This window comes from Thunnus albacares, chromosome 13 (genome assembly GCF_914725855.1).
Source record: "Thunnus albacares chromosome 13, fThuAlb1.1, whole genome shotgun sequence".
Taxonomy (NCBI): domain Eukaryota; kingdom Metazoa; phylum Chordata; class Actinopteri; order Scombriformes; family Scombridae; genus Thunnus; species Thunnus albacares.
The window spans coordinates 24,679,153-24,699,475 of NC_058118.1; the positions used below are offsets into that span (position 1 = coordinate 24,679,153).

Below are 20,323 nucleotides of genomic sequence, written 5' to 3' on the forward strand. Positions count from 1 at the left end.
GAGTTCCAGAGACTTGTAGAGTCAATGCCATGACTGAGGAACATCATTCTTCCAAAAGATATTCCCTCATTTGATGTTTTGATGATGGTGGTGGAGAGCCCTGTCTAACACGTCGGCCCAAAATCTCCCATAGGTGTTCAACTGGATTGATATCTGGTGACTGTGAAGGCCATAACGTATGATTCACATCATCTTCATACTCATCAAACCATTCAGTGACCCCTCCTGCCCTGTGGGCGGGGGCATTGTCATCCTGGAAAGAGACCACTCCCATCAGGATAGAAATGTTTCATCATAGGATAAAGGTGATCACTCAGAACAACTTTGTATTGATTTGCAGTGACCCTTCCCTCTAAGGGGACAAGTGGACCCGAACCATGTCAGCAAAGTGCCCCAGAACCACCAGATCCCCTCACTGTAGGGGTCAAACATTCAGACCTGGGCCAGTTTTTCTTTTAATTTTTCTTTTTTCTTTTAATTTGTCACCCGTCTATATATATATATATATATATATATATATATATATATATATATATATATATATATTTGTATACACACATATACATATAGATCAAGGATGTGCCAGTATTTGTATTTATATCTGTCTTTGTTGAGGCAGCAAAATGATTTGTATTTGTATTTGAATAAAAGTGAAAAGAGGCTTAAAAATCCTGTTTTTGTTTTTATTGCACTTTTAATTTTAGAAAATTAAAGTGTTACAATAAGTGTTCATGAATAAACTACTTTACAAAGAAGGTCCCCACACCGGATATTTGACATGTTTTTTTTCTTTTCTTCCCAAAAACAAATAATTTTAAAAACATTTGTATGAAACAAATATTCGTAAAAAAAGAAAAGAATAAAAAACACTATTTGTGCTTTGCCGAATTACATATTTGCATTTGGGCACACCCTTAATATATATACATTATATAGACTTGAAAAAAATGTGAATCCTTGAATCAATCTCCAGCCTCTTTTTCACTTTGCACCAGAATTGCACTTCCTGTGGTCACCAGATTCTAAATAAATTAATTGGTCACAGATAAGTGAACAAAGTCACTAAAGACCAACCTGAGCCAGTGAACCTCACAGCCCACACAAGATCAATGTAATTACGCTTCCAAATTATATACAAAAATGTATATGAAGTGCATCCAGTATAGTTTTGTCAGACTCCTGTGATGCTCAAGTCAACCAAGAATTGGACATTCTAGATATTCCGGTTAATTTATCTTAAATCGGAGAGTTTCACTATGGTTCAGAGCTGGAAAAAAATAACATAGGCAACAGTATATGTATGTGCTTTACTTTAGACACTCAAGTCCAGTTACTGCTGGACCTCTTGAGGTTCCAGGGTCCTTCCTTTGAAAACAAACTGTCAAAAGTTTGAGAAGTGTGCTTGCCATTTTGAATACCTGGAGTGTCTGAGAGAATGTGTAAATAATTCTGTATGTCTACTACTGTTTCAGAGCTCTTGAGCCATACATTTAACTTCCAAAACCTTCAGTTGCCGCTGGGGTTTTACTGGTCTGAAAAAGTGGAAATGTGAAGATGTGAAGCAGGTGTTGCTGAAAAAGACTTGACAGTCCCTGGATAAATAAATGTTGGAAACAGTATATGTACCCTTGGCATTATGTGATACTTGTTTGTGTGTGTGTGTGTGTGTGTGTGTGTGTGTGTGTGTGTGTGCGTGCAGTGTTACTGATGGGTGTAATATATGAGCTGTGTGAACAGGCTGTTTACGCTGCCTCTCAGACTGCCAACCTTGTCAGGAAGAATGAGGGATCTGTCTGTGAGAAGCCCCCATGTTGGCCTCTGCTCTGCTCTCCGCTGCCCTGATCCACCTTCTTCTGCTCTGCACTTCAGACAGCGAGGAAGAGAGCAGCAGAGTACCATGGAAACAGCGGTTAGGAGTCTGTAGTGAGATGAGTGAGGGAAGTAGTGGAAGTATGATGTGTAATGCATTGTGCATGCAATGTGTTGCTGCTTGTATGTGCTCATATTGTTCTCTTGTTGTTATCTACTTTAAATTTCAGTAACAATATATAAAACAAGAACAACTTTCTTATTCTTAGATCTTCACCAGGACATAAAGGATAAAGTTTGTCCGGTGAGCAGCAAAGGTCATAAGGTCATGTTGTTAAAGTGGCTATTATCAATGTTTTTAAAATAGTAATTCATCAAATGATGTGTAATGTGAGAGGTGACGCTCACAGTGATGACCCTACAGAGAATTATCAGCGACTTTGCAGCTCCCCTTGGCTTTATGGAGCTTCATAGTGAGTTTCAGCTTATTGTTTATCTGTCCGGCTGCAACTTTATTGTTTTGGTTCACTCTCAGCGTCTCTCATAGCATCGTTTCCAGCTACAGCAGGCAGCTGTCATCAGAGGAAAAAGCCATGAAAACCTACTGTACATGACCTGCTCAGCACCAAAATGCAAACAGACACAGTTAGCTGTAGGCTAGCTGGTGAACATAGTGGAACATTTAGCAGCTAAAAAGCCAGATATTTCCCTCAGGAGATGGTGGAGAACAAAAACAGAGCTAAAAGAGAGTGAATATTGGTCTTACATTCACCAGGTGGACAGAAACATGACTCCAAATTTATGATATGTTGCTCCATAACTGCTCGCTGGATGTGGAAATAAGCAACTGTTTGCTAACAAGTTCAACATATCAACCTACAGTATGTCAATGTTTTGTTCTCAACATATTTCCACTGCCCGTAGCAAGTGGCCAAATAAATGTTGTTATTGCAGGATTAATTAAATCAAAAAGGTTTATCCTCTTAGCCATTTTAGGAAATCTCAGACTCATCTCAGTTTTTCAGGCTCAGCTCTACATTGTCAGACGTAGCTATTATTGTTTACATGCTTACAGTGTTGCATGCTACGTTCGAAGTACAGCTGAGGTTGACAGGAACTCTCGTTATTCTTTTTAGGGGTAACATATCATGAAATGATGTGTTGAACGAGTGGAAATTTTGACCTGTTAGTGAGGCCAGATAAAAAGTCAGGAGATGCCTGCACAAAACTTTATTGCAATATATACTTGTTGAGAACCAAACTGTTGGACTGACAGACCTTGAGCTTCTAGGGCGGCTATGAATACAATGACAATTTGTTGATTGAAAAGGCTTCAACTGAGAGACTACATTTCCACAAATTTATACACATTTACCAGTACAATCAATTCATTTTTCATTCACAGACCTGCCAACACGTCTCCTGCCGTTCTCCCGTTTTGTTGTTTCTCCCGGGAAACTCCTGTAATTTTGCATGAACCTCAACCTTCTCTGTCGTGAATAATCATCATGAACATGGATCCATAAGTTTTGTATGTTTGTCTGATGTTACTCAGGCCCCCAGATCATCTATGAAACACGATCTACACACACGATCCAAACGCAACGCACAGTTTCAACCGATCTGTCACCACGACCCGATTCAAAAGGGCATGTGCACAGCTGCTCTCTAGGCAGGCAGTCTCTGTCCTCCTCCCTCTGCTGCTGATGTGATTCACTGCCTGCAGGTACCGCTGGTAGAGAGGAGGAGGGGCTGGTTTGTCTCAGCCAGCAGCTAAGTTTTTGAATTAGCCAAATTTTAAGATATATGGCAAACTCAAATAAACAGTTACAGCTACGTACAGACAGCTTTCGTGTTATTAGCTTAACCAGCACGCGGTGGTTGTGTTAAGCAGTTGAAAATATGGCTTTTCTATGTGTTTATGCTTGTTGAACAGGTGGTTTAATAAATTATTTATTAGCTTTTTACTTGTGGTTTTGTTGCACTGTTGTCAACTCGAGTAAAAATTTCACTTCCACACCCAAAAGAAAAAAAAACATACGTATTTTTGAAACCTAAATGTTGGCAGGTATGCAGTCAGTACTTTCAAAGCTTTTGTAAAAGCACTTTTATGTGTTAAAATGTGCTTTATAAATAAATTGACTTGACTTGTAGCATTTCAAAACAGTGATTTTTCCCGCACATTTACACCAGCCTGTGAGGAATGAAGTCTATATTGCAGTCTATATGTTTAAAGGCTTCATAGTGTGGAGAGAGCTGCTGCTGCAGACGTTTTGTTTGGGGTCTGTTGAGAGTACTGAGGAACAGCAGGGGGGCCATCAGAGCAACACAGTGAGAAGCTGTGAGTCCTGCACTCTGTTTGGATCAACACTCAACATCACAAGGAAAAGGTAAAGCCCACTACGATGAGCATAAACGTACATGCACACTAGATGGCTAGTGGTGTGTTCGTGTACATGACTCAAAATCACTTCAATACAAATATTTCAGACAAGGAAGAGCTGTTGGAGGCAAAAATAATCTCACTGCTTGAGTGTAACCTCAACAGGCGGACTCAGAATGAAGCAAAAATTGTTTCCTGTAGGAGACTTCCATGTCTTCATGTGAGAGTCTTCACAGGAAGCAGATTATTGGTTATTCATCCCGAAAGTCGAAGCCGTTCAACAAAGCTGTCCTCTATTAAAACACAATGATCAATATCCTGATTTGGTTATCCAACACATAAATACTAAACTCTGCTGAATGCCTTATGGTTTGCTTCCAATTAATAATGCAGCATATTGATGCGTTTAATGGGTAATTAGTCCGCACATTCATCAGCACATGGACGCAGAGTAGATCGAGCGAGCCGTGTGTAGAAACAGCACATTATTCATTGCTGTAGCTCAGTCTGAGACTTTTTTTTTTTTTTTTTAAATTTAGCTTTCCTTGCTATTTCTAATAATAATACATTTTTAATTTTTAAAGCTTCTGGGAATATTTAAAACACTTCAATTTGACACTTACTTTACCAAATGTAATGTTTCCTCACTGATTTATAGCTCAGATAGCACTGAAAGCTTACATTACATAACTGAAATGCATAAAAACATATGTAGAAAACTATGGTAGTGATAGCTAGATCAAATATGGTAATGTTAATTAACAATTATAAATGTGTCCCTTCAAATACCCCAGATACACAGGCGAAATATAGAGTCATGTGTACTTCATTAAAAAGCAGAGGGCCAAATCCTCAAAAGGATTGTGCAGCTGAAATGCACCACAAACCGTGCTGCCAAGCAAATAGCATCATGGTGCGCCTGTCCCATTTGCATGTATGTAAATTGGATAATATTCATAAATTTGGTGCAAAATTGTCCCCTTTCTATGCAAATAAGCCTTGTTGCAAAAACAAGATAATTCACAAAGACCAGTTCTAATAGCCACACGCAATTAAGGTTATTAGCATCTTCAGATAGTTGGTGTTAACTGTGCACACACACTCACTCCTCTCTCTGTCTTCGATTCTTCAAGCTTGTGAGGTTTGAATGATATCGAATGATATCAAGGGTGAAATCTTCAGTCAGACATTTGAGAGGTTGAAGGGATCGAGTGGGCATGAGGTGCTAGGCTTATCTCGGACTTTCAGCCACTTAAAAAATAAAAATGTCCTGACAGTGCTGATGGACCTCAAGATTCAGTCATATTACAAACAATTTCACCTCATAAACCTGAATCCGTGTGTAACAGCTGATCTGGTGTAGATGTGCAGCAGAACACAGAACATTAATTACCGTAAGAACCTGACCGATCCGGTGTTAATAAGGTTACCGTTGCTGTGCTGTGTTGCATGCGACTTTCTCAGTTTGGAGACGCACTTATCGTTTCAGCTGCTGTGTGATGCTGCAGCCAGCCGTGGGCATTAAACAGAACATACATTCAGTGACACCTGAACCACATTATTGTAAGATTCAGAACTTAATCTAACACGTTTCAGACCTGCCTGAATCACATGAATAGCTGCAGCCTATTCTGATGGACACGTCAGTAGATTGTGTTATAGATGCAGATTACTAGAGAAGCAAAATAAGCAAAATACATGAAAGTTGGTTTGTGATTGTGGAGAGCTGTGTGTGTGCGTGTGTGTGTGTGTGTGTGCATGCGCACTTCTGCTAATTAAAGACATGCAATTTGAGGCTTTTGTGTTCTCTGCAGTTTTCATTATGGACCAATCTGTGTGCTGAAATATGGAGAAAAGCCTGAAACACTGAGAAACCGCTCTGCTCACTCAATCAGACGCAAAACAAGGGCAAATTGCACTCAGCTGCAGAAGGTTATGGGTGTGTTTGTGCCGTCATATCATTAGTGCAATATCCTCTGTGAATAGGACCTTAAAACGGGGCAGATTGTGGGTGAAAATGCTGCACAATTCATGGTGCTATTAGCAGGCGCAATCTATTCTTTGTGGATTTGGCCTAGAGTTTACTTTAAAAAAACCCTTTTCTGTGTAAAAACATATCCTTCCATTCATGTTGTGTGTCACAAATATCACTATTTTATAATTCTTCATTCTGAAAAATAAAAGTCGAGATAAGATAAGAGTCATTTTCACAAAGTTTCTTCTTTCTGAACTCTTTCTTCAGTTCCGTTCTCTCTGTAGACTGTCATGTTAAAATGTCGAATCTCCAAGACTCGATCTGTTCAAGAAATCATAAACAGAATTGTGTTTTCAGGTTGTTATTTTTTTACATTTTACTGCAGATTTTCATGTGGTTTCATCACATGCTTACCTCCATAGACTCACATTAGCCTTCAGGTTGAGTAAAAGATAATGATATCCAATAGAAATGCACTTGAGATGTTTTTCTGGCGGTGAGTTCTTGGCCTCTTCGGGTCTGTCTGTTTAACAGATGGGTTTGAGATGAAGACGTACTTGAAGTGGGCGAGTGGTCAGATGAGGATCGATGGAGAAGAGAGAAAAGGGGAGAGAGACAGAGAGGAGGAACAAAAAGGGTGGATAGGAAATAAGAGCTGTATAAAAGGATATGAGGTTATATAACAAACAGCTCTTACATACAGCAGCTGCATGCACCTCATTGTGTTATTGATGCTGGTCCATATAAAGCTAGAAGTTCACTGTTCAAACTTTTCTACCTTCAACCTCTTTGCAGGTTTCATGGTTTCATTTCATTTAAACCGTACCAGCTAATTAATCTCACTGGAATTAGCTCATATCTGGTCTATCACTGTTTCTGTCTGTTATAGCGCCTCTCGCTGCGACGCAGAGGGAAAGTGCAGCCATGTTTCCCTCAGATATTAAAGTATTATGTGTACAGTGATATGTGAAGTTGATTTTATGTAGCTCCGTGTTTGTGTATTTGCACATATGTTCTGGTTGTCCTTATCAGTGCCGACACCACAACCCTAACCCCATATCTATACCTTATTAATTCATTAGTTGCTACATGTGAAGGTTATGAAAATAAAAAAAAGGGATAAAGCTGGTGATTTTCTTTTTTTTTTTTTTATTGTTGTCAACAAACTCGTACAGTCAAACCAACATTGAACTGATCTGCTTACAAGTATTGTCTGTGTATCCAAATCCTGATATATTTTATTCCTCTGTGCTGTAGACCTCCACTGGTGTAAAAGAAAAAGTAATAAGCTAAGATAAGTGTGCTACATATTACAACCTCTGGACTTTATACTGAAGTTCTTTGAGAAAATGGAACACGTCACTCAGTGCAGTGGTCTGGCTCATTGACATGTTTTTAATAGTTTTTGGACAACAACGGAGGTACAGAGAAAAAAAAAAAAGGTATATCAGGCTTTTCATACACACAAAACACTTGTAAGTATAGTAGTTCATTGTTGGTTTGGCTCTGCACATAAGATTTGTTGACAATATAGAAAATTGCCAGCCAGCCGTGCCAGCTAATCAATCTTAAGCTAATGTTTGTGATCAGTCAGCACACTTACCAACGCAAACTCTGGCTCTCCTGCATGAAATCTGGATTCGCTGCACAGCCATCCACCACTCTGACTTCCACCTCCACAACCTTACTTTCCACCTTGCTGCATGAAGGAAAAAAGTCCAATATGGATGTTATTCCAGTAGATACTGGACTTAGCTCATTGCTCGTCAGATACTCATCCTGGTTTGGTCGGTTGTTGCTCCCCTCACTGTGATGCTTGGAGCTGCAGCCATGTTTCCCTCAGATATTCACTTTATCAAACTTATCATGTGACGTGCGCACGTACATAGGATATGTTCTGGGTATCTGCAAGTGTTCTTAACAAACTTAAAAACATTGGCAGATATGCATAAATGAATTGTCTAAATCAAACAGTCCTTCTTTCCCTTAATTGCACACTCAAACCTGAAAGAAGGGGTGCTCCACTGGACCTTTATTCCATCAGCTGAGTTTAAAAGTAGTAAAAAAATAACTGGATATTTAGTAACATTCAGAGCAACCAGATGTTGATATGATCAAGTTGTAATATCTTATATTACATTAACGTAATCCAGATGGCATAACATCATCATACACTATAATATCATAGGAGATAAAGTATGGTTGCAATAATCATAACATACTAGCAAAATAGATTGAGGCATCGCGACAAAAAGTGGAGTACACAAAGTGAATGAGTGAGAGAACGTGAGAACCACCCGGAAGCCACACAGGGTCTCTAATGAGATCTTCCTCAATGAGGGAGGGGATGTGATTGACGGCCAAGCAGACAATCACAGCATTTCAAAACCTGCAACTCTCACCTGAACGCTTCATTCATCCTCTCTGAACATCACAGCCAACCACCCAGAGCTCAATGACACGTCTTTCTCTCTTTATTTTTGAATTTTCTTCCTTTCGTTGTTTTTTTTTCCCTTCGACACTTATGAGCTTTGAAGATGTTTCATAAGCCCAAAGGACATTAAAGCATTTCAATGCATAGAGGAGTGTGTACCCATGAAATTCAGTATGAAGTATGAAAATCATCAAAATCCTCTGTAGTTCCGGCAGAATCGCTTCAGGTACAGAGCAGGAAATTAATAGCCCATCGACCAGCTGATAAAGGACTCTGGGTTCATGGCCGCTGATAAATATTTGTTTATGAATGGCGAGCAGGTCCAACACATCAAACACAGACCAGATCAACTGTTCTAGATCAGTGTGCAAGGTATATTAAGTTAAAAATAGAACCAAAACTGATGCTTGATACTACTTGTACTTGACAATAACTCTCTGAAATGGAGTTAAACTGACTATAAACATCATGAAACTTTGAAAAAATACATTTGGTTTCAACACAGCTTAGCTTGTTTTCATTCGGTAAGTGGCCATGGCACAATAAGCACATAATGATGACCAAAGAGCAAAACCTCTTATCTGAAAAATGCACTTTTTTGAGAAAACTTGTTTTAAAAAAACTTGTTGTTTTCTTGCAGAATGCAATTTGTTAAGGATACCCAATACATAACACACTAGTAATATAGTCCAAAAACAGTGTATTATGTATTGGGTATCCTTAACAAGTAGCATTCTGCAAGAAAACAACACGTTTTGGTTTTTTTGTTTTCTCAAAAAAAGGTGTATTTTTCAGATAGGAGGTTTTGCTTTTCGGCCATCGATAAGCATCAACACAATAATAAAATCCAAGGTGTCTCTTTGTCACCACCTCGTCAGGGAACCGTATTATTTCATCACTTACATCACTGTAGAGCTTCACACAGTTACATTGTTAGACAGGAGCGTCATGCTGTCAGTCTGGGCACAGTTTCACAATGCTTTAATCTTCACACCAAACCATGTTGTTACCAGTAAGCATCTGCTTTGGCTTCTATGTTTATGATCAAACCTACCAGTAACTATCTACAGTAGAACTATAACTGAACAACAATTATTAACATTATATTGTTTTAGCAGCAATATTGAACATGAAAATGTTAGCAAAAAGGCTTTCAGCTAAACTCAGAGGTAACATTAGCTGGTTAGCTAGCAGCACTGTTTATTATTCAACTTTACATAAAGAATTATCGCAAACATGAAGCTAATGTTTTCACCTCATTTTCTCATCCTCATTTTGTGGGACCCATTTGAATGCTGCAAATTTGTTTTGACCAAAAAATAATAATTGAGCTGCTAATGAAAGAGAAGGATAAAAAGCTAAAGCTGACTAATGTTAATTACTTGTGGGTTATAGTTTAAACCACTGATGCTAAAGTCCCTTTATATAATATGGAAATATGGAAATTCTGAAGCTCGAAATGATTTAGCAATAAATTCAAGTCATGCTGTTTTATGTTGTGAGCTGAGATCGGTTATTCATACTTCACACTGTGGATAACATCGATTCTACACAACTTCCAGCCGCAGCTGAGCAGCTCTATGAGCTCCGCTGACACTATGTAGAGCTTTCTGAGGGGGTGTCTGTGTGTAGCAGGCAGTTAAATAAGAGTTAAATATGAATAAAATATACAGAAGAGCAGCTTCTGTGTATATACTGTATCATGAAGCCTAATAAAAAACATTTATTGTGAAAATAGAATTTAAGATGTGTCCCTCTCATGTTTAATGGGCTGTTCTCAGTCCCACTACAGTTTCAAGAACAGTTTATCCATCACAACACTCTTCATGTTCTAGTGAGTAATGAACAACATAGCATCTAGAGTCACTAGCAGGGCTTTAGACTATTTAGTATCAGGCTGGTGCATTTTGACATGAACATACATCTATATACATATGAAGCAGAAAAAAAAAAACAGTCTGTTTTCCAGGCTAATTAAAGATACAGTATATGACCTATTTTATCTTGGAAATCTGTCTTATTAGCCTGTCTTGTTCATTTTTGATGTTTAATTAATTCTAAAAAAAACATATTTTTGTAGCTACATGAACTTCTCTTTAAGTTATTAACAGAAACAAACAAAAGTCATCATGCTCGTCTTATGGCTGCATTGCGGTTTGGTCTATTTTCTGCCACTGTCGGCGTAGGAATCAGTCTCTATATCCCTGTGTGATAGTTGACCGTCAGTTAAAATGAAGGCTCGACATATTCTGCAAGAGTGACACCAAAATTTTACACTTATTGTTGATGTTTTAGATCGATGAAATGGTTTCCATGAGCCCCAGCTGTGCTGCTGTGGATGTTTGGATGCTTTTTCCAGCTAAAAGCCCATCAAGCAATGAGTCAGGAGTCGTCAGAGGTTAGCAAGCAAATCAAAGTGGAGCTTAACAATGCTTCTCTGTACAGCCTGTCTTTGATGTCTTTCAGTGTCTGCCTCTCTGAGAGCCCTGCGCTGCGAGGGGTGCGGGAAACGTTGGCCAGGAACCGACTGTGTTTGTGCCATTACTTTGTTCTGCGGGTCAAAGACTAAATAATGGAGCCGTGTAGCCACCTGCTGCTTTCCATCATTTACCTCCATCATGTTTGACATTAACAGTAGGACAGTTGGAGGACAGACAACTGAGTGGCACAAGAGACATTTTTCTTAAAAACGGGGTTGAGATGTAGATGGGCGACAGACGAATAGACACCACACAACATCAGCATAACATAGAACAACAACATTTGTAAAACTACAACACATTAAGAGTTCAGGCTGACTTTCACTGATCAGTCAATAAAAATGTAGTTTATAACATTTCAGAGAAGGGTTTAAAAGCACTTTAAAGGTGACATCTTTTGACCGTCCGCAATCCCAAAACCCAAAGATATTCAATTTAAAATAATATAAAACAGAGAAAAGCAACAAATCCTCACATTTGAAATTGCTACTAGATACTACCACTAGGAGTTGCCAATGTCCATCAAATCCTTTACATAAGGGCATTTAAAAAGGAGACTTACACATTGAAAATCTTGCATTAAAGCTTAATTTGAAATTAAGTTACTTCTTTAGGAATTATTAGATTCAATTTACCAATTTGCCATTGATTAAAATATAAGAGAATAATAAAAATGTAAAAGAATTAGGATTAATATTTAGAGTAAATTTTCTTTTTTCTTTCTTTCGTACTTTTCAGTCATTGATTGTATGAATTTTTATTGTGTGAAATGGATTGGTGTAAACAACTGGTGATGATGTTTTGTCAGTTGTCATACCCACATTAATTATTAAGTTGTGTTCCTTATAACGCCTGACTGAAATAAACAATGCATTCATTCAAGATTTATTAGATGGCAGTGATTTGCTTTCTATAAACGTACCTGCTCAGTGTCTGAAAAATGTTGACTACCACATACCAGTGGTTCTCAACCTTCCGGGCTTTTGACTTTCTAAAGCCAAGCAGTGTCTACTCTGGACTTTTTGTCAAAGGTTGAAGTATATTTTAGGGTTTTTCCATTATTGACCCATAACTGAACTTGTAGCCGTTGTCCTGGGTTATGTTCTTGTTTCCATTGTCCTCCGCTCACTTGGTGAGAAAACACAACAGCATAGCAGTAACCAGTGTTTCCCCTCTGTGTGTATATTGGACTTTTAAACTAAAGACTTTTTAATATTTTAATAACGTACAGTACGTCTGAAGTGTGTTTCCAATGACGTTGATCCTTCCTGGTTTTTAAAATACAATGGAAAAACAAGGTAGAAGCAACCACCTTTGCCCTACAAGTTCTCAAAAAAAAAAAAAAAGTTCTCAGGTTACGGGTCCCGGTAGTGGAAAAACACCTTAAGTTGTGAGCAGCTCAACTAAATTAAAAATGTCCTCCTATCCAGTATTTAATGATAAAAAAAGATTACATAACTTGTGTAACTTTTTTTTTGTCTTTTTTGATCCCTGGGTTGGCGACCGCTACTGTGTTCTGTTTTTTTCTCGGTTATCTTGTGCACCACAGTATTTCATTTATTGTTAGATGACAATCACGGTGTCTGACTCATATATATATATATATATATATATATATATATATATATATATATATATATATAACTTTCTGTGGCTGCTTCCTCCTTATCTGCTTACATACATGTGTAGAAACTCATACTTGCGTGCCTGCACTCTAACAATTTTCTATAGATGTTGTTTCCCCTGAGTTTGAACCAGTTGGGCCAAAACATAATTAAATATGTTGTGCCTTTTACCTGGAAAAATCTAGAAAGACTTGAAAAAAAATTGTCAGAGGTGATTAAAATTGACTTTATTTCATCAAAAGTAAAAAATCTAGAAAATAACACAATCTCTACACGTTTGCTCCTAATTTATTGCCTTTACTTTATTAGGATAAAGTTTTGTAAAACTTAAAACCGGTATCTGCATCTTTAGTGGTTATTATTTACACTTTTTTGTAGCAGGTGTTTTCTTAATCCTTATTGTTTTTATTGTATTTATCGTAGCAATGTTTATGTGCTGCCTTCTCGACCAGATCTGAGACTTTTAACCATTTAAATAAAGGAAAATAAAAGAATAAGAAGCAGAGCCAGCAGGTGAGAGTCAATACCGGGCTTATCAGGTGATCAATTATCAACATGATCAACATATACTAATATCTCTTTAGCTTCAGACAAAACTCATTTTTATAAGCTAATTACAGGGTTTAATAAATCTGACCATAATAACATTTATATCAACATTTTCATTGCCTGAAAGATAAAACCCTGTTTGCATCCAAGTTCCATTAATGGTAAAAAAAAAACTATCAACCGTAATCCGAGAACACAGAGCTGATGTTTGCTCTCAGCAAAAGGACATCCATGAAAGAAGATATCTTGTTTTTTCATAGCTCAATTAAAGAGTTACCATGCTGCACATTATTAACTTTTTAATCACTCTATACCGCAACATGTTTTGATAAACAGGAAATTAAAATGACAGCGATTGATCCTCGTTCTTAATCACACAGAAGGACATATTAACTTAGTCCCTAAATAAATCTGCTTTACTGCAGTTTGTTTTCTACTATATACAAGGTTGTCATCATTGTACATTCAAGAAAGCATTATTTGTATTTTTAATTTGTCAGAGGCGGAATAAATGTGCAGCCTGTGTTGTCGAAAGCCATCCAAAGACAAACTCAATTCCAGGCATTTTGTCTTCATGTTTATTAATACAGCTGTTTTGACAAGCCTTGCATGTAATTTCCGCCGCAGTATGTTCCCGCTCTTTATCGTCAAATGCAATTAGCCGCGACCTACTTCATGAGAGGGAGAAATACTGTTCTTTAATTGCCTTGCATCCTGGAGAGCGGCAATTGGGCTATGTTTTATATAACACTGCCAGTCAAGCTGCAAGGAAATAACAGGGAAAAAGTTAATGATGCGCGTTCAGGAGCGCTTATCAGGAGGTTAATGAATAATTACTAACTTCCGTCTGAAAAAAAAATGAGAAAAAGATCCCATTTCATTCAAATTATGGGTAATCACGAGGAAATTTATGGGATGAACATTAAGTTAGCAGATATAGGGTACATGCAAATGGAAACACAGTCCTTCAGCAAACCAGCCATTTATGAATGTAAAGAAAAGAAGAGTGACTCTCCATTTCACTCTCATTAATGTGTTTAGTTAAAGAACTAAACACATAAAAAACAAGTTTTCCAACTTAGGTAGATGAGAGTGTTGTAATTAGTGTACTGTCACACATATTCACAGGGTACATCCCAGGTCTCTTATTTGATATTTCCTCGCTCCTCGCAATCCTCGCTTGAACCAGAAGTTGTTCTGGTCCGCCATTTTTAAAGTCCATCCCAAGTCTCTTATGTCTGCTCTGAGGAGCTACGAGCGAGGATACGCGAGAGCAGCCTTCACGCCCCCTTATCAGTTATTGATCGGACGCTGCAGCTGATCAAAGTGACAACAGATAACAGTGTAAACTCAAGTGTATCGTTTTATTTGTTTTCTAATTCACCGTCTAGTCTGATCAACAAAAGAACCATAAACAACTTTCTTCATTTATTAGATTCTTCTTTTCATGATCTTGTTATTTCCCCCATTAACTTTTATTATAGATAAAATTAAAGTGAGGGAGAGTCTGTCTGTCAGCAGGAGACACTTTAAACATTTATATTTTACATAATTTATTGTCATTTTCATTCAGTCACGTGAGGCTGAAAATCCCTGAGCGTTTAGGTTTGATGTGAGTCACATTATGTCCTTTTTTTCCCTGAAACATTTAGTCCAGTAAATAATTTCTGGTGTTCAAAAGACACCCTGATCATATTCTGGCTTATTAAATAATGAATTCACTATCAGGACATCGATAAATAATCAATAAATAATATGAACACATTCTGCCAGTAGAAAATGGTTCATGTGCCTCGGAGCGGGACACAGTATAAATACAGAATGCAGGTTTTTATTCATGTGCAGGTGTTTGTTAAACAGGTAACAAGCTGCAGAGAGAAAAAAACAGCTGCTGGCAGTGATAAGCGTGAGCCTCTATTAGTGTCAGCACAGTGCACATGTGTGCAGACACAGACTCCATCAGAAGTCGCTACAGCTGTTGAAACCGACTGACAGCTGATCCAGCTGTGATCAGCTGCTGCTGTCATAAGAAACGGGATGTCGCTACACATGACGCTTCACGGGAAAGGACGTCTCATGTCTCTAAAAACACATTTCCTAATTTCTTCTCTCCTCGCATGGTTTTCTTGTATCTCCTAAGACTTGAGATGTACCCATAGTCACATAATATATTATATGAAGTTCATGAAGGTTAAAGATTGAATCTATGCTCATAGATTTTCAGTAGAACGGCACATTGTTTGGGCCTCAACCATGTGGTCAGACAAAGGCGGGCCTACTTGTAAACCCTGGAGTCTGACCATGAGGCCGCCTTTGTCCTTTAATCCCTGAAACAAAGGAAAAGCGCCAAAAGGCTGCTCACACAGACTACAACTCCCAGCCTGCCCTGCAGTCCGCACCATGGTGTGAAATCTGTGAGAGCCCCAAACTCTCGTCTTTCATTGGCAAAGATGCTCCAACGCCACAGTGACGAAGCTGTGACGGAGGTAACAACCATGCACGTTTACCCCCCCCCCCCCCCCCCCCCCCCCCTCACTGACTTTGAAGATACTTTCCTCACTGGACAAGCTGAGACTTCACCTGAGCACAACTACCGGATCTGAAGAAGAGGCTGCTGTTGCAAGGCAGCGCTCTCCTGTTTGCCTGCAGAAGGAAGAAAACGATTTATTCACAAAGACGCAGATAACTTCTATGCCCTGCTGCCTTCCAACCGAATCGACTCTCTTGTGTTTCCATTGAGAAACAAGCTGCAGCTAACCCTCCGACCCCACTGATGGACTAAACGCACACCTGATGGCTTACTGAAGCAACCCAAGTAAGAGGCTTACGTCTGTTTGTTAGCTTTATTGCTCGTTAAGCTTTATTGCTACAGTTGTTTGTGTGAATTGACGGACTAGCCGAGTCCTTTGTTCTGCTAAGCTCCACGGAGCATTGATGTTTGCTGTTTGTTTAGTTGTGTTCACCGCACTAAGCTAATTTATGTTGTCCCACTCGGGACTCTCGTGCCACCGCGTGCTCTCTGTGTGAGAGTTCTTTCTCTGTTCTCTCTCTTGTTACTAACCCTGTTTACGTGCACACACATGCACATAAACACTCGCACCACTTCGCACATCTGGTGGGCAGATAACGTGTGACACAGCGGTGCTCTGTCCCTCACCATCTCACCACATCCACTATTTGATTCTTGCATGATGTGACTTCCTCCCGTAGTCATGCCCGCCATCTTGACTCTCGCATGACGCCATCATCCCAGATCACGTCCGCCATCTTGTCACCCACACACGCATTCACCTGCATGGGTGTTTAACCGTGTACAGCTGTTGTTTTTTGTTGTAATTCTTGCTGAGGTTAATAAATTCTGTTATACATTTAAAGAGAAGTGTTTTGTGATTATTGTGTTTATTTGTTGTGATGAGATTCTGGTTGAGAGAGTCAGAGCTCAGACTCGAACCCTCCTCGTTCACCGGTGGATGCTGGTATCCCTCAGACATTAGCTTCCTAAGTGAACTCCTTCTATGAGACTACCTTACTGTTTGATTATTGGTCCCAGTTTCCGGGTGATGCCCCGTTGTTATTAATTTGTATTAATAATTTTATTGATTTTAATGTCTGGTGGTAATAACCAAACCCCAGCAACGACAACATAATAGATTATGTCCTTGTCTCAAGTGGTGTAACATTAAAACAGAGTTTATTTATTAGCCTGGTAAAAGTCAAATAAATGAATTTATGGCAGAAATGTTTAACTAAATGTTTTCTGAGAGAAAAGAGGCTTTTTTTTCAAATCTGCTGGGCTTCATGTGACAGAAAACAAGACTAAGAGGAACAGTGAGACTTTGAGCAAAATGCTAGAGTTGTACAAAGAACAAATGTGGCTCAATGTGATTTTTTTGCACATATTTGGTCATAAACAAAAGTATCATACAAACTGAAACTTTTACCTAGTGGTGGTGCTAGAGAAAAAATCGGAGGCCAAAGTCACTGCCTTGAAACCATAAATGCCTGAGCCAAATTTTGAGTCAATCTGTCTAGTAGATATTTCACTGGACTCACTTCAACTGCTGGTGGACCTAAACACAGTCAGGTTCTCAAGCCGTGATTCAACCTCTGGAGAATATGGACATCTGTACAAAATTTCATGGCAATCCATCCAATAGATGTTGAGATATAAGACCTAGTATTTCCCCCAGTTACGCAGTGAACTTCACTTGTGTTGGTTACAGTTGCAGCAAACTCAGAACCTGACGCCCTTTTCCTCGTTGATGTCCTCCAGCTCCTCATGGAGGATCCTGTGGCGTTCTCAGACCTGATGGAAGATATAATCCCACCAGCATGTTCTGGATCTGCCCCAGGGTGTCCTTCAAGTTATAGACATGTCCAGAATAAATCCACAGGGAGGCATGTTGAACCTTCTTTTAACTGACTCCTTTCAATATGAGGGAGCCGTCCTCACAAAGGATGAAACCAAGAGTGCTCTGTAGCCAACACACACACACACACACACACACACACACATCACAAATCCCAATTCTGTCTCCTAGAAATTATGTTCATATACTACTAAACTGTTTCCCCAATTACGTTGCGTTGGCAAACGTAATCGCTGCTTGGATTATGTTCACAGGCAATATTTTTTTCAAATGAATTAAGTTCTACATTTATATATCAAACTGGAGTCGCAGAGAGGTGGTACAAGATGGACGACTCTGGCACCAGAGACCGGTGTTCACATCCTCAGTCTTGTGTGTGTTTAGGTTTAGGTTAGTAAAAGATTGTGGTTTTGCTGAAATGTCAATAAACATGTTATGCTTCAAGTCATTGAGGACTGTTTTTCTGTATTAAACCAAGACTGCAATCTTTCCCAAATGTTAACCAAGTGCTGCCAGTGCATGAACATAACCATCAAAAAGTTTAATATGGCTGTAGTGTCTTCTAGCAGATATTGTACTGCAAGATTGGATATTTTGGTGGGCAAAAAGGAATGTAGATAGAGATCCTGCCTCAGGCAGCAAATCACTCCCCAATCAAGTGTTTTTATGGACGTGTATGTCTCTGATAAGGTCCCATGGGGTTGTGTTCTGCTCGGTCTCTATGTCACTCTCTGTTTCCAATCAGTATCCTCGGAAGGAAACCTCATTGTTTGAATGTAAAAAAAAAAAAAAGGCGTCAGTGTCTCAACTACACACAACACTATACTATACACATAATCCCGCTCCACACCTGTCAGTCAAATGAATCATGTCATGCTCCCTGTCAGACTCTCTTGCACACTCAGTTCATTAATGTCTCTCCCTCCCTCCTCTCACCTCCTGTCTGCCCCCCCCCTCCCCCCTCCCCCCCCCCCTCTCCATCTGCAGAGATGAAGCCGTCACCAGGAAGCTCTTCATTACCCCCTCTGCTTCAACCTCCACTCTCCCTCCATCCAGTCTCATTCTCTTCAACAGTTTTTTCTGGTGCTGACCGGAGCCGCTAATTCATAGTCCAATTATAATCATCTGTCCACGATGACACACACACACACACACACACACACACACACACACACACACACACACACACACACATTGGGTTCCCAGGTGAGTCACTGGTGTAATTCTCAGGTCTGTGAACAGCTGGTTGTGGTTTGGTACAACTTGATCAGTTTGGTTTAGTCGATCAATTAGTTGATTAATCTATAAAAATTAAACTGACTAATGGTTAAATCATTTATCAAGCAAAAAAAAAAATGCAAAACATGTTCTGATTGCAGCTGAGGATTTGCTCTCTTTGTTTCGTTTATTCATTTATTCATTTAGACTCTTTGTTGGACAAAATAAGCAATTTGAGGATGTGTCATGACTTGCATATAAAATGTGTGTTTGAGAGACATTTTCTGTTTGATTTAACATGTTCTTAAACATACCGTATATATTTACTGACTTTTGCATATTAGTAGTCTAAAGAAGCTGAAAGCATTGACTTCTTTGTCAGGATGAAAAGCTGATTAAAAAAAAAAACACATGCGAGACAGCTGCTTCTATACATGCCTACAAACCCTGTTCTACTCATACACGACAAAAGACGACTATTGAAGGCTGCGGCACAAATCAAATCTAATGAATATGCGACGCTAACACACACACAAACACTTCTGTATCCACACATGAACACCGGTAATTAATTATAATTGCCTTTTTCTTTCTCTCTTCATCTCGCTCTCTCTTCTGTTTACTAATTGTTGTCAGTAAGAGCAAGTCGAGATGAGAAAAATACAACCTGCATTTTCCACTTCATCAGCTGTTAAGCTCCATTCAGTTCATCAGACTTGTGGCAGTCGCCACTTTGGAAATCTACAAAGAAATTTGAAAGATTGAAATTTTGCTGCCTCTACAGCAGCTAGAGGATGATCAGAGCGTGCAAAATGATCTCTTTGTTATTTAAAATGACATTTTTGGTTTTAGGAATAGTTACCTTTTGAGCTTATAGCCCAACAGATGTGGGTTCAGTGACTTGCCTTATGTGTTTAAAGTGGCAATAATTGATGTTTTTAATAATAACATGTATCAATCAACAGCGTGTAATGTCAGGGCGTCACTCACAGTGATGAATCTGCAGTTCCCCTTAGCTTAGCCTTATAGCGAGTTTTAGCTTATTGTTAAGCTGTCTGGCTGCAACTTTACTGTTTTGGTTCACTCTCAGTGCTGTTCAGCTACAGCAGGCAGCTGTTTTCAGAGAAAAAGCTCTAAAAACCCACCTGCTCAGCACCAAACGGCAGCTGTAGACTAGCCGGTGAACATAGCGGAGCACTTAGCGGCTAAAGAGCCAGATATTTCCCTCAGGAGTTGGTAGAGAGCAAAAACAGAGCTGAAAGAGAGTGAATATTAGACTTACATTCACCAGGTGGACAGAAACACGACTCCAGATGAATGATAATGTTGCTCCGTAACCGCTGGATGTGGAAAGAAGCAACTGTTTGCTAACAAGTTCAACATTTCAACTTAAAAAGGTGATGATATGTCAATGTTGCATTCACAGCTTGTTTCCGCTGCACACGAGTGGACAAAAAATCAGTCGATGCAGGTTTAAGTA

The 20,323-nt window shown here is 39.0% G+C and overlaps 1 long non-coding RNA gene across 1 annotated transcript; it reads left to right on the forward strand.

Moving 5' to 3' along the window:
- Nucleotides 1-2,351: 2,351 nt before the first annotated feature.
- LOC122995582 lies at nucleotides 2,352-20,087 on the forward strand. The gene is made up of 2 exons (XR_006406817.1): nucleotides 2,352-2,461; nucleotides 20,016-20,087. It is a non-coding gene; the product is annotated as an uncharacterized LOC122995582 (long non-coding RNA).
- The last annotated feature ends 236 nt before the right edge of the window (nucleotides 20,088-20,323 follow it).